Here is a 15,475-nt window from a genome sequence, read left to right on the forward strand (position 1 = left end):
GGTTGCTAGGTTACTGCTAGCGTCGTCAGGATGAGAACAAGTTAGTATGAAAAGTGAATAAACATTGATTTGTACATTGATTTTGTGATTATTTTTGGTCGCATTTATTCGTCACTTCTTACACTTTTTTCAGGAATGTAACTGTTTTTAATCGATATATTCGCCGCATAACCGGATTCACTAAGACGCCGATATGATTTTTCATAACTTCCTCCGTAACAGTTTTCTTCAGGTATTTTAATTTCGTAAGTCATTTACCTTCTATGTGATAGTTTGTGTGATATGTGTCCCAGCAGTGTCTCATCCTGACTGCAGTTCACCAGCCTGTCATCCGATCACAACAACTGCGTTATTATTTTATAGATTAATGACCTTCACTGTGTCAGCGGGTTAAAACTATAACTGACTCCGGCCTGGATGCAGCGTCCTCTGGGTCAGCAGCGGTGGCCTGAGGTGCTGCAGCCTGCTCCCTGTCTCCCTCCTGTCCCTGAGGGGAAGAACCGTCCTGGACATCCTCATCATCGCCTCGCTAACTCCCCACGTCCTCAGCGTGTGTTCAGTATACAGTTTGCTAAATGTTCAGTGGCATTCATCATTTAAATTAAATCTTTATAAAAATTATTTTGATATATTTTTCATTTTCAAATCAAATATCTGTGAAACAGAACAGTGAAAAATAGAAAGAGCAATGACGGGTGAAGAATATTTTTAGCATTGTGCAATAGCATTGCGTGTGTGTGAGGATTGCAAGGTTATGATGCTTGCTTTTGATAACTATAGGTTGGGGAGTTGCTGAAGTCTCAAAAGGGAGCAGGGTGTTACAGATAGTGAAGCCAAGGATGTGTGGAGGGGTTGTTCTTCAGATGCGGGGTGGACATGCCATGAATAGACTGCATAGGTAGAAGACGAGGATAGAAGTAGGCAAGGGCACAGTTAACTGATAGAGGGGAGACAGCCCTGAGGGGATGGGAGTGTTGTGTCTGTCTCTGTCTTCTCTTCTCTGTTCCACACACAGAAAAATCAGCTGTTGCCAGGCAGGAGTGAAGGAGGTCAAAAGGAGTCAGATAACCACGAAGGAGGCGCCTGGGCAAAGGCCAGTCGGGCAACAGCCAATGAAGAAGAGTTCAACCTACATTCCTTGCTTTCTTTGTGTAACAATAATAAAAAGACCGGGTTAGGGGAAGTTAGGGTGTCAAACTTTGTGAACTGGCACAGCTGCATGTTGTTGTCAGGGAGAAATAGTTTGGACCCGGAGCTCTGTAACGATCCTCTTTTAATTTTGTGAAAGCTTGTTTAATAAATTAGTGAAAAGAATTCGGAATTCGTCTTGACTTGAAATGAGAAAAGGCAGTAAACTCAACACGGGACATAAAGCATAACTACAGCACTGCACAGTTTTGGTTGTTTTTTTTTTTTTTTAGAGAAGACATGCCGTATAAATATGTTTCTCAATGAGAGAAAGTAAACGTAGTAACTTTATCTGATGAGTTGTAATTATCTGTAACATGCAGCAATTAAAATTGCCTAAAAGACAATTTAAACGTAATATTTTTGCCTGGTTATGACTTTTTAAAATGTTGATCCCAATGTGACTTTAGGCTCTAAAGCTTCAAACTGAATGTTGTTGCTGTCGCCGTTTTAAATCCGTGGTTTAAAGTCCCGGGCCGGTCCTGTATTAGTCTGTTAAACATCATCAAGTCCGCTACATGGATGTATTATAAGATCTGGATGACGGATCTAAAAATGGCGCCCGTTCAGTTCAATACAAGTTGCTCGCCTGGCGCATACGCCGAAAAAGTTTGTGGCTTCCGGGTTACCTCCGCGTTATGCGGCCCATAGAGACTGCGCAGTAGTGTCACTCCCATCATGCCTTTGGGCAACGAGAACGAGCAAAAACGCTCTCGATCTGGCGCTGCGCGTTCACGAGTGCGTTTATTGTGTGCACATCCTCCTAAACTTTGATTTATCAGTCAAAAAACTATTGCTGAGTGACTCACAGTGCTGCAAAAATGGAGACAACAAACATTTACAAAGTCTTTCACCTGCATTTATTTAGGTTTGTTATTCTGAGTTTACTGTGTGTGCAATCACCTCTGGAAGTGATCACATACTCATCAACCTCATATCATTTTCCAGGCTTTATATCTGAAATGAATTCAAGATCTAAAGATCTTGCTGACTGAGAAGAAGAGTGCATTTAGGTGAGGAATCAAGGTGAAGCTGCAGAGGGAGCACACTCATGCCCACAGCTGGTTGAATCTCTGCTGTGACCTGGGATCAGAATAACTACCAGACTCCTGTCTCTCAGCTTTGAATCACTTATTGTGATACATTTAAATTATTTAAATCATATGTCTGGTAATTTTCATTGAGTTGTATTTATATAAGACACAGACGGGTAAAACAAGCTGTTGCCACTGCCCCAGACAAAGTGACAAGAGACAAGGAAGTGACGTCCTCACTGATGAGATGACTGACAGACTGAATTTTCATTTTGACCCCTACAGAGTGTAGTGACTTGTAAATGTAAATTTTGTATTTGAATATTGCCACTTTTCAATTTTCATTTTATATGGTCATAGGATGCCCACATGAGTGTGTGAAAATGAAAATTGTAATTGGATTGCTGCATTTTCTTTTTAATTAAATTGTGTGTACTGTGGGATGTGGGGTCACATGACTGCTGGCCTGAGCAGGACAGGTGTGCTGACTGGGAAGCTCAAACAGGTGTCTTGAGTTTTCTTTGTTCTGTGTCCTGAGCTCATTCTCTGATTGGCCTTCAGTTGAGCTGCTTCCCTCCATCTTTTCACCTTTGTTCCTGAGTGTGTAGAGTGAGTAGTTTATTTCATTATATTTCCTCAAGTCATGTTTATCCTGTTGAACATCTAATCTCCTTGGTGAGCTGGATTAGTTACTCACTTGAGATTCAAATGTTGGCAGTTGTGTTGTGTTCACTTCACACTCAGATTTTATGACCAAACAATGAAGTCTTGATTGGTGCAAGGTGTCAGATGAGGTTCAAATTGTAAACTGGACACCACTGAAATCCAGGACGACCACAGCTGCTGTTTTCAGTTTGCTGCAGAGGCTTTTCTTTATTTTGAAGGAGGCTCAGTTAATGTGGAGTTTGAGTTTGTGGGTCACCTGTGGAAAAAAAAATCTCACTCATCTTAATATTTTTTTTTAAATCGTATGAAAATCAACAGTAGTTAGCAGGTTTCTGGGGCAAGATTACTCAGCTTTAGCATCAAAAATCCACAAACACACACACACCAAACAAACCTATTCAAATTATATGGTTGTTATGGTTTAATATTTGAGTACATGGTCTTCAAGAAAACGCATGTTTAAATAGTAGGAACCTTGTCTTGTATTCTTGTTTTCTTCCTCTGAGTGTTGAACATAGTTCAGACACAGAGCAATACTTCAGTCCTGTCACTAGAGGTCACCACAGACGTGCAGTTCAGAGAGGAGCCTTCCTCTTGTGGGTTCATTGTGTGAACATCCTCCTAAACTTTCATTTATCAGTAAAAAAAACTGTTGCTGAGGAAAATGGAGACAACAAACATGTTTACAAGGTATTTCACCTTCATTAATTTAGATTTGTTGTTCTGAATTTACTGTGTGTGCAATCACCACTGGAAGTGATCAAATACTCATCAACCTCATATCATTTTACAGGCTTTAAATCTGAAAGAGATCTTGCTGACTGAGAAGAGTGCATTTAGGTGAGGGATCAAGGTGGAGCTGCAGAGGGAGCAGACTCAGCTGATGGAGATTCACGCCCATAGATAAATTCTTTAAATCATGTCTAGTAATTTCCATTGAGTTGTATTGATATAAAACACAGACGGGTAAAACAAGCTGCTGCCACTGCCCCAGACAGACAAAGTGACAAGAGACAAGGAAGTGACGTCGTCACTGATGAGATGAGACTTTCTCTCAGCATCTTATCACTTATTGTAATACATTTAAAAATCTTTAAATCTCATCTCTGGTCATTTCCTTACAGGGAACAAGCTACAACCACTGCCCCAGTGACAGAAAAATTACAATTGACAAGGAAGTGACTACCTCACTGATGACCTGCCTCAATGAGAGGACTGAGTGCATTTTCATTTTGACCCCTAAAGAGCGCAGTGACATATAAAATGCAATGGCCTGAGGGCGCTGTTTGTTCATTATGTTTAAATACTGTCACTGCAGAGCAGGTTAAGTCTTTGAAAATCATCATTTTAATATGTTTGTAGATGAGTACACACATGAGTATGTGAAAATGAAAATGAAAAATGGAGTACTGTATTTGTCAAATACAAAAGTCAATTGTCCTGCTTTGCTCACATTCATTCAGTCCAGTGTTGTCCTAGAACACACATATGTGTCAGAAATCTCAATTTTATCATGGATTTTTTTTTTTTTTTTTTTTTTTTCCAGTTTCAAGTTTATATGATAATTCTATTGAAGTCTTCTATAGGCTTTTGTAATGACCTTAATGTTTATAATTTAGTTATTTTTCTGCACCAGATGCTTTGAGGACAGACCACTATAATCATGGATTGGACACTACAATCATAATCTGGATTGTGCATTTAAAGGAGAAGCCAACCCTTTGACAGAACTCACTTTTCTTATTCCTGTGCCTCAGAACAGTTTGGTCAATATTTGTGAACATGCAGCACTTCACTGAAGTTAGAAACCAAAGAGAGAACATGAATGTTCGATGTCAACCTGGTTTGCTCTTTAACAATGAATGGGGCTCTGATGCTGTGAGGCCATAAAATGTTTATATAATTTCTTGGCCCAAATTTCAGATATTGTACCCAATTTAAAAGCCAAATGAGACCTGTTAGGACAAACACAACACAGCTACTGTAGATTATAGGGTTAACAAGGTAACTCATTTCACCCCAGTGGCTCAAATTAATTTCAGCTGTAGATGATGAGAACAAACCTTTGACTTTTTTAGTCTATCGTTCCAGAGTCTGTTTTTCTGCTGTATTTGTTCATTTGCTCTCAATGTGAGTGATTCAATTAAAGACTGATGCATTTCCTGCATTACACATTTTCATTTATCGCTTACAGATTTTAATCAGTATTTTGATGGAACACACAGCTGCTAACATTTCAAAGTCAATGCCGTTGTGCTGTCTATGGAGGATTCTCTGATTTCCAGCTTTAGGACAGAGTGATGTGTTTTCAAACACAGACTTAACTGTTCCTGGGGCCCAGGAATCACTTGTGACATTTAAGCCTTTTATTTATTCAAAATTGCTTTCAAATAAATGAACTGTATGTTTATGAAGGTTGTGATTATTTACTAGTAAGTTAAACTTTGTGCACAGCTGTTGTTGGGCTTCTAGCTTCACTTACCGCTGCAGTTTATGGAGTTTTGCTGCAGTTTATGATACTTTTCTGGCCTTAATGTTTGCTGCTTTAATATTTCCCGTGTGTCCATGAGACAAACCGGGAAAAAACTCGTTAGACTCGGTCGAGTCTTTGCCAGAATGATATGAGTAATGTATGAAATATAAACTGGGGATCAAACACGCAAAAACACGCTGATACTTGTCACAGTGGGGAAGCCGGTGGAACAGGAAGAGACGAGGAAGAAACAGAGCAGAAGAGAGCCGCGCTGTTTATACGCTGCCCTCATGCGGTGATTGGGCAGAAAACGCGCGTCTTCTTCTTTAAATACCAACGACAAACAAACATGAGGCAGAGAAACTGAGGCTTTGCTCTGTCAACAGGCCTCCAGCGGAGCTTCATCACGCCACCACCGAAGGTAAGTGATTTCACTTTATTCTGTAAGATCCGGATTTGGTTGGGAGGATGAGTCCTTTCCATCATAAAAGAAATTAACTGAAATATCGATACTTATTGTTTTGTTTGCAAAGAGGGTAACTCGGCACAAATGAAACGCTGAATATATTGAACAGAGTTTTTGTAGCTGCTGAATCTCTGAGAAGTGATATTATTGTTCAAGATACCAGTGGTGAGGCGATGCAAAGACAATGTGAAAGAAGTTGTGATTTTGTTAAAATCTTTGTGCAGATACAGAGCAGAAAACTGAAACTAGGGGTGGGTGATCTTACTTTGGCATATGATCAACTTTTAATATGAATGTACAGATCCCTTCATTAAAGCTGCTATATTTAGATAGCCCTGGTTAATTTCCAAGGTTAATGCTGCTAACCTGCCCACTGTCAACTGTTAAACAGCTAGCCTGCTAACCGCAGCTGGCGATAGCGGCCCTTGTTCTGCAGCCTGGTGCATTTGGCTCACAGACATATAAACTCTTCACCTGAGCAGAACAAGAGCTGATGTCACCAGCCAATGAGACACTTGCGGTAAAGGCAGCACACAGGAGGCGGGGCAGCTGGTTAGCAGCTGGTTAGCAGCTACTTCACTTTCAAATCAAAGCGCTTATATATATATAAACACCTCATAAATAACTGTGCTGTCCAAAAGAATACTCCATATGAGCTCAGCGAGAAATGTGATTGGTTGTGGCACAATTTGTACATGTAAGACAACATTGTTGGCAAGGAAGATTTGCCAGCTGGCCAACATCATCACCAACATCTGGAGTTGGTGTCACATTCTGTTGCCATGGCGCCGCGGATGGCTGCCTCGGTGTTTTGGTGCGCATTTTTTTGCCTTATTTTCTTTATAAATCCAGTTTTCTGCTTTGGTTTCCGGAGCTCTTTCACCAGAGAAGAGCTCATTAATATCAGAGAAACAACTCCAGTGGATTTTTTTCCTACTTTTCTCGACTCATCTGTGGGATTATTGGACATTTTGGTCAGAGGTGCACTGACCGTTGCTCTCGCAGTGAAACGCCGGAGAGGAAAACGTGCCGGTGCGCTTGCGCGTCTCCGCCGGCGCGCACTCCGCACACCTCTCCCAGGTATCTTTCTCTCCAACGTGCGTTCACTGCCCAACAAACTGGATGAACTTCAGCTACTGGTGCAGAAGAACAGAGACTTTTCCTCATCTGCCGTCCTGTGCTTCACGGAGACGTGGCTGTGTGGATCGATTCCGAACTCTGCGCTGGAGCTGGCCGGCTTCCAACTCTTCAGAGCGGATCGCGACACAGAGCTGTCCGGCAAAACCAAAGGTGGAGGAATCTGCTTTTATGCAAACAGTGGCTGGTGCAAAGACGTGACAGTGATCCTGCAGCACTGTTCTCCTGACCTGGAGACTTTCATCATAAACTGCAGGCCCTTCTACTCCCCCCGTGAGTTCACCTCAATCATCCTGGTCGGTGTTTACATCCCACCACAGGCCAACGTGCAGGAGGCACAGCGGGCGCTCGCCGACCAGATACTGTGTGTGGAGCAGACCAACCCGGACTCCGTAGTTATTGTCCTTGGTGACTTTAACAAAGGGAACCTCAGTCATGAACTGCCCAAATACAGACAGTTTGTTAATTGCCCGACCAGAGAGGGGAACACTCTGGACCACTGTTACACCACAATCAGTGGTGCTTATCACGCCGTCCCCCGGGCTGCACTGGGCCACTCTGACCATGTCATGGTCCACCTGATTCCCACATACAGGCAGAAACTAAAACTGTGTAAACCTGTTGCGAGGACATCAAAGCAGTGGTGCAGTGAAGCCATAGAGGATCTGCGGGCATGTTTGGACTGCACTGACTGGGAGGTGTTCAGGACTGCTTCCAACAGTCTGGATGAGTTCACAGAGGCTGTGACGTCATACATCAGCTTCTGTGAGGACTGCTGTATCCCATCACGCACCAGGGTGAGTTATAACAATGACAAACCCTGGTTCACAGCTAAGCTCAGTCAGCTCAGGAGGCAAAAGGAGGAAGCTTTCAGGAGTGGGGACAGGGACAAGTTTAAAGAGTCCAAGTACAGGTTTAGCAAAGCGGTGAGAGAAGCTAAACGACTGTACTCTGAGAAACTTCAGCTCCAGTTCTCAGCCAATGACTCTGCTTCTGTCTGGAAAGGGCTCAGACAGATCACTAACTACAAACCTAAACCCCCCCACTCCATTAACGACTTCCGTCTGGCCAACGATCTGAATGAGTTCTACTGCCGCTTTGAAAGACAGTGGGACAAGCCTGACACTAACCTCCACATCAGAGCCACATCAGAACCCCCCTCCTCCTCCTCTACCAAAGGAACGTCTCTCTCTATCCTGGAGAGAGATGTCAACAGGCTTTTTAAGAAGCAGAACCCCCGCAAAGCAGCCGGTCCTGACTCTGTCTCTCCATCATCCCTGAAGCACTGTGCTGATCAGCTGTCTCCAGTGTTCACAGACATCTTCAACACCTCACTGGAGACCTGCCACGTGCCAGCCTGCTTCAAATCCTCCACCATCATCCCTGTCCCCAAAAAACCAAGGCCCACAGGACTAAATGACTACAGACCCATTGCCCTGACCTCTGTGGTCATGAAATCATTTGAGCGTCTTGTCCTGTCCCACCTCAAATCCATCACTGACCCACTCCTGGACCCCCTGCAGTTCGCCTACAGAGCCAACAGGTCCGTAGACGACGCCGTCAACATGGCTCTCCACTTCATCCTCCAGCACCTGGACTCCTCAGGGACCTATGCCAGGATCCTGTTTGTGGACTTCAGCTCTGCCTTCAACACCATCATCCCGGCTCTGCTGCAGGACAAGCTCTCCCAGCTGAGCGTGCCTGACTCCACCTGCAGGTGGATCACCGACTTCCTGTCTGACAGGAGGCAGCACGTGAAGCTAGGAAAGCACGTGTCTGACTCCCAGACCATCAGCACTGGATCCCCGCAAGGCTGCGTTCTTTCTCCTCTGCTCTTCTCCCTGTACACCAACACCTGCACCTCCAGCCATCAGTCTGTCAAGCTCCTGAAGTTTGCAGACGACACCACTCTCATTGGACTCATCTCTGATGGCGATGAGTCTGCCTACAGGTGGGAGACTGAGCGTCTGGTGACCTGGTGCAGGCAGAACAACCTAGAGCTAAACGCTCTGAAGACAGTGGAAATGACAGTGGACTTCAGGAAGAGCCCAGCCCCACCCACCCCCATCACCCTGTGTGACTCCCCCGTGGCTACCGTGGAGCATTTTCGCTTCTTGGGAACCACCATCACACAGGATCTCAAATGGGAGCTAAACATCAGCTCCCTCATCAAAAAAGCTCAGCAGAGGATGTATTTCCTGAGGCAATTGAAGAGGCTCAACCTGCCAAGGACTATGATGGTGAACTTCTACACCTCCATCATTGAGTCCATCCTCACCTCCTCCATCACCATCTGGTACGCTGCTGCCACGGAGAGGGACAATAACAGACTGCAGCGTATCATCCACTCTGCTGAGAAGGTGATTGGCTGCAATCTTCCGTCCCTCCAGGACCTGTACACCTCAAGGACTCTGAGGCGTGCAGGGAAGATTGTAGCTGACTCCTCCCACCCTGGACACAAACTCTTTGAGACACTCCCCTCTGGCAGGAGGCTGCGGTCCTTCAGGACCAAAACCTCTCGCCACAAAAATAGCTTCTTCCCATCTGCTATTAGCCTCATCAACAAGGCTAGAGAGCCCCACTGTTGCTGATCAATTGCACCAATCACCAGAAAAAATTCCTTGTATGTGAAAACATACTTGGCAATAAAACTGATTCTGATTCTGATTCTGATTCTGAAAGCGGCGGAAAAAGACGTCGTTACTTCCTGTTAGGACTTTCACAATAAAATCAGTGGAAACAATGTAGATCGTGATAAAGCTCGAAAGATTGACATATGACTTTTGACCAGATCGCCCACCCCTATGCTCAAAAATGACAAGTACACATTCTGACTCTTTTTTTTTTTTTTTTTAACTTAATCTGATTGGACAGCGACAATCCCACAAAGCAGAGTCCAATCAGAGAGCAGGTGGTTCCTTTACCTTCATCTCTGCCTATACCCTGAAAGGTGTAGTAGATTTTCAAGATGGAAGACAGCATGGGTTTAAATCTACTACACCTTTCAGGATCTGCCATGGAGCTGAAGGCAACTGAATGACCTGCCCTCTGACTGAACTTTGTGATTGGATTGTCATTGTCCAATCAGTAAGGTTTAAAAAAACAAAAAAACAAAAAAAAAAAAAACTTCTCTTTTTTTTGGCACCGGTAAATGTAATGTAAGGTTTTAAAATCTTTCCAGGATTCCTGTTAACAGTATCTGCAGTTGGAGCTGTGTGCAGTAACCTCCTTTGAAACTGATGGGAGCTAACTTCATAACTTGCACTTGACTGAGTTTATAATGGTAAGTGAAATGAATTATTTAAAGTAAAAATGTTTCTCAATATTGTTTTGTGAAAAGCTGCCTAAAATGTCTTGATTTGCCCTGCAATGGAAAATGTATTTTCGTATAACTGCATGTTTTCATAGAGATGCCAGAACCCACCTCAGGCCAGGACCACAGCCTGTATGGTGCCCCACAACCAGCAAAAAATGGTAAGTCATGGGCATGACTCCATCACATACCTATACCTAAACTAGGATCAAAAGGATTTTGAGCTTATGAAGTGATGTTCACAAATAATGCCAAATGTAGTTTTAAATCAATCTTTGTAAACCTGCAAAATCTGTATGAGAAACTCAAGTATATACACGTGAAGACATTGTGCTTGTGTAGAGGAGATTTGTATTTGTAAAAACACCGTGTGATTTTAAAATCTGACCAAATGAAATTAGTGGTGAGGTAACACAAAGACACCGTGGAAGAACTGCTTTTGTCAACGTCTGTGTATAGATACAAAGCAGACAACTGTGTAAAACTTGGTGTCCAAAACTCCTACACAGTGTGTGACACTGAATTTACAAGCACAATTTTGACGCCATCCTTACACCTTAAAATGACTGGACAAACTCAGAGGGCAGGTGGTTCTGTTGCCTTCATCTGCCGCAGATCCTGAACGGTGTAGTAGATATTAAAGCCAGCGCTGTCGTCCATCTTGAAAATCTACCACATCTTTCAGGATGTGCGATAGAGATGAAGATACCAGAACCACCTGCCCTCTAATTGGACTCTGCTTTGTGATTGGACTGTCTTTGTCCAATCATTTTTAAAGTGTAAGGATGGAGTCAAAATTGTACTTGTAACCTCAGGGTCGTACACTGTTGGAATTTTGAGCATCAAGTTCTACAGTTTGCTGCTCTGTATCTGTTCACAGATTTGGCAAAAGCACCGTCTTCCACAGTGTCTTTGCATTACCTCACCACTGATATCAGTTGCTCAGTTTTTATTTTTCAGTTCAGTTTTTCTTTTTACAAATGTAAATCTTATTTGCACTTTTCACTGTACACTAATAACACATAACAAGCTGTACTTGGTATCAAATTAGACAAAACTAGAATTATGTTCTTAGAGGGTAATTTACAACACATTAGAACAGAACTATGTTGTAAACTAAAGGGAACTTTTTTTTTATTTTTTTTTTTACAGCTTGCATAGCTTTGGTGAGCAAAGTGATGCATCAAACAGAGTTGTTATAGAGCAGCTTCTCATTACTTCGTCATTATATCACAATGAATTACTTCACAACGAATAGAGACGGCAAGTTTCAACACAAGTATTCATATTTGTAATCACATCCATGTTGGTTTTTTTTTGATAAATTAGTGATGACAATTAATATACTTGTTTGGAAACTTGCTGTCTCTGATTGGTTGTGAAGGAACTTATTTGATGATATAATGATGAATTCATGAGGAACTACTCGGTAACAACTCTGTTTGATTTATCACTTTACTGACCAAGACTCTACAAGGTGTAAAATATCACTTTATCTACAACTTTGCCCTGCAATGGAAAGTCATTTTATTTAATACAGTACCATTGTATGTTTTCATAGGGATGCCGGAATCCAACTGGGGCCAATACCACACCTTGTCGTCCTCCACAACCAGCAAAAATGGTAAGTCATATTCATGACTCCAGCCCATACCGATATAGGCTCAAATTAGGGTCCAAATGATTTTGAACTTGTGAAGTGATGTTCACAAATAATTCCAACGTTTGTAGTTGTAAATCAACCTTTGTAAACCTGTGAAATGAATCTGTATGAGAAAGTCAAGTCTGTGCATGGGAAAATTAGTTTTTCCTTTTGACAAAGACATTTGTATTTGTTACCAAAAAAAGACTTTGTGACTCAAAACTATGAACAAATGATCAGTGTTGAGGTTAAACAAAAACACTAAATAAATAAATGGTTTTGTCAACAACTGTGCTGATACAGAGCAGGAAACTGTGAAACTCTGCTGTGTGTGTGACCCGTGAGTTTTACAGTTTTCAGCTTTTTATCTGTACACAGACACCTACAAAAGCATTTCTTTAAACCCTCACCACTGACCATTTATGTAGTTTTATTCAGAGATTCTGTCTTTGTAGCAAATACAAATGTCTTTGTCAAAGGATAATTTTTTTTTTTTTCACATGCACAAACTTCCATTTCTCCTGCGGATTTATTTTACGGGTTTACGAAGTTTGATTCACAACTACAACGTTTGGAATTATTTGTAAACATTACTTCCCAAATTCAAAATCATTTGGACCCTAATTTGAGCCTATATAGGCGCGAGGCTGAACGAGCCCGATGGCTGGGCGCAGGGCCCCCTGGGGGTCGGGCTGTCCAGCCTCGGAGGGAGGTTCTTCAATGAGACAGCGCAAAGTCTAAAGACTGTAAAGGCTGCAATCCAGCAGATTCAAGCTTCTTTAAAACTTTTTTATTTATTTGCACCAAACAAAATGCAATATCCACCACTTTATAATCCTACTCCTTTGATTTGTTCAGTTTCCTTTTTTTCCTCTGCTTCACCAGAAGAAATGATTTTTACTTTTAATCGACAGTACGGTCACGATGGGTGAGAGAACAAATTGTTTACCTACTCCTTTTTTACTCCTTTTAATTACTTTTCACAGTTGTTTCTGCATTTTTGTTAGTGAGCAGTGCCTTACACTATACACTACTTTTTGGAGTTTGTCCTTATAGTAATGTGTGTCTAACACTGTCTACATACTGTGAATTACCTTAATAATCAATATCCTCATATTTCTCGAGACCCCTCAGACCCTTTGGAGGGGCCCACTCCCTAGTTTGGGAAACACTGGATTAAACTTATTACAGTTTAAGGATTTCAGGACCTAAAAGCAGACGCACACAAAGGCAGGAAGGTGTGGTGAAGGTAGTTTAATAAGTGAAAACATCCTGAAAAGAAAACCTAAAAAAATTAAATAAGCAAAAACAGGTTGGTAAAAAAAAAAAAACACAAGTTCAAACAGGAAGCCAAACGCTCCAGACTCTGGTGAACCAAACTCAACAAAACCAAACTCCAGCTACAAAAACCAGAGGCTCGAGGTTTCTTCAGGGAACAGGACGGACACACACAAGGGGAGAAATTTCAAAATAATAGGGAAATAATACAATCCAGGCAGGTAAATTACCCAGAGGGGCAGAGCACGACAACACTATCTACCTGTTTCTAAGGTAGTTGAACCAGCTCCACCTGAAACACTGGTGCATCAGTCTTAGCAATCCAGTTAAATAAAATATCCTTCTACTGCAGAGTGACATTTACTGCTCACACTGTCAGTACATTTTGTTGATTATATTTCTAAGTTTTTTTTTTTTTTAATGAAAGACTTTATTTGTACTTGGAATATTTTTAGTTTTTTTTGTCTAATCTTTGTATGTATCATAATGTATATGTTTTCAGTATATACTGGTCATCTTAATCTTTGAAGTAAGCACTTACTATGGGAGTATATAAAAGCAGGAAATGGAAATTCGTGAAAATAAAGTGATGATAAAGAAATGATTCACTCTTAGTATTTCCTCTAATTTAAAATTAAACTACACCTCTTTTTCTCTCCATCCACTAATCGTCCCGCTTCTTTTTATCATTTGAAATCAAAGATGTCAGTTTCCTGTTGGTTTTGAATTGTCCAGTCAAGTTAATCTAAACCTCTCTCCTCTCTTCTGCACAGGATCCAACCACTGACCTGTAGACCTCCACCCACACCTCTGTCACCATCTCTCCACACTGAAAACACACTTGAATACAAGTGACTGTCAGAACTGGGGCAGCAGACTCTTAATGTCGGTACAAAGTAAATGTTGCTGTTGAATAAGGAGACAATAAACATGGCTGAATATCTGAGGTGGTTTGATTCACTGTTGTACAGGTTCAAATGTCAAACCCTGCAGTCAAAGATCTGAGACTGCAGAGCTGCTCCACATCCTTTCATTTAAATAATTATGACTATGTATTTGCTCCTTGTTATTTTCTTGGTCTTGTTAATATGTGTATGTTTCTGTAAACAGTATATTTACTTTGATTTCCTTGTGTTTTACTAATTTTATACATTTGTTTTACTGCTTTATTTATTTTAATTGTCCTTTGTACAGCACTTTGGTTTCAGCTCAGGCTGTGTTTAAATGAGCTCTAGAAATAAAATTGACTAACTTTCCAGCTCCTAGTCAAACCGTCTCACCTCTGTCAAGTTATGACACAGTATTTTATTAAATTAATTAGATTATTAATTATACAAAACCTTTTGGTAGGAAAACATAAAATCTGACACAAACTATGATTCTAAGAAAAATATTTTTGTCTTTGAAGGTGTATGAATGTGTAAATATTTTATTAAGCGTGACCAGGATTAAATTATTCATTCATTAGCTATACCATTTATCCTTTTAGGGCCACAGAGGGGCTAGAGCCAATCCCAACTGACACTGGGTGAGGGGGGCTACACCTTGGACAGGTCACCAGTCACAAGAAGGACTAAATTTAAATTCTTTTACTTAAATAACACACACTGTGGGAAGTGAGGTCACATGACCACTGGGCCGAAGAGCAGCACAGGTGTGCTGACTGGGCAGCTCACACAGGTGCCTAGAGGTTTTTTTCTTGTGTCCTGAGCTCATTCTCTGTTTTCTGTCTTAAGTTGAGCTGCTTCTCTCCATTGTTTCACTTTTGTTCCTGAGTGTGTCGAGTGAGTAGTTCAGTTCATTATGTTTCCTGGAGTCATGTTTATTTTGTTGTTAGGTAGTTAATCTAATCTCCTTGGTTTGTTCGAATTATATATTTAAAGTCAGAGTGTGTTGATGCACTGATTCTGATTTAGAATTGTTTGTTGCTTTATTCAAGACAATATGATGGGATTTGACCTGTATGTAGCCTACGCTTTCTTAATCTGTAGAAATATAACCAGTTAATTGTAACTACTCACTGCAAGCAAAAGATTAAATACTTTCAAATGGAACCTGTGGACTGCTTCTCCTCCTTTGCTCATATTCATGAAGTCAGGTCCAGTATAATCCTAGAACTCATGCATGTGTGACATGACATTTTCAAGTTTACATGATTGTTTTACACTGTAAACCCGGATAAGTTGATTGTACTTAATCCATTTGTGTCAAGTGATTGCCTCAAATGGTTTAAGTAATTGACAGCAGAGAAAATTAATTTGTTCAAGTATAGTCAACT

At 41.4% G+C, this 15,475-nt stretch overlaps 1 long non-coding RNA gene across 2 annotated transcripts; it reads left to right on the forward strand.

Annotated features, from left to right (window-relative positions):
* The first annotated feature begins 5,450 nt into the window (after nt 1-5,450).
* LOC139620280 (uncharacterized) lies at nt 5,451-15,347 on the forward strand. 2 transcript variants are annotated; one of them, XR_011690788.1, is made up of 5 exons: nt 5,451-5,782; nt 10,146-10,247; nt 10,373-10,438; nt 11,839-11,901; nt 13,971-15,346. It is a non-coding gene; the product is annotated as an uncharacterized lncRNA (long non-coding RNA). The 2 variants fall into 2 exon arrangements; XR_011690789.1 differs by lacking the exon at nt 5,451-5,782 and adding an exon at nt 9,675-10,051 and having other exon boundaries at nt 13,971-15,347.
* The last annotated feature ends 128 nt before the right edge of the window (nt 15,348-15,475 follow it).

This window comes from Trachinotus anak, unplaced genomic scaffold, assembly GCF_046630095.1.
Source record: "Trachinotus anak isolate AG129_WGS33_773 ecotype Australia unplaced genomic scaffold, CSIRO_AGI_Tana_v1 ptg000004l, whole genome shotgun sequence".
Classification (NCBI taxonomy): domain Eukaryota; kingdom Metazoa; phylum Chordata; class Actinopteri; order Carangiformes; family Carangidae; genus Trachinotus; species Trachinotus anak.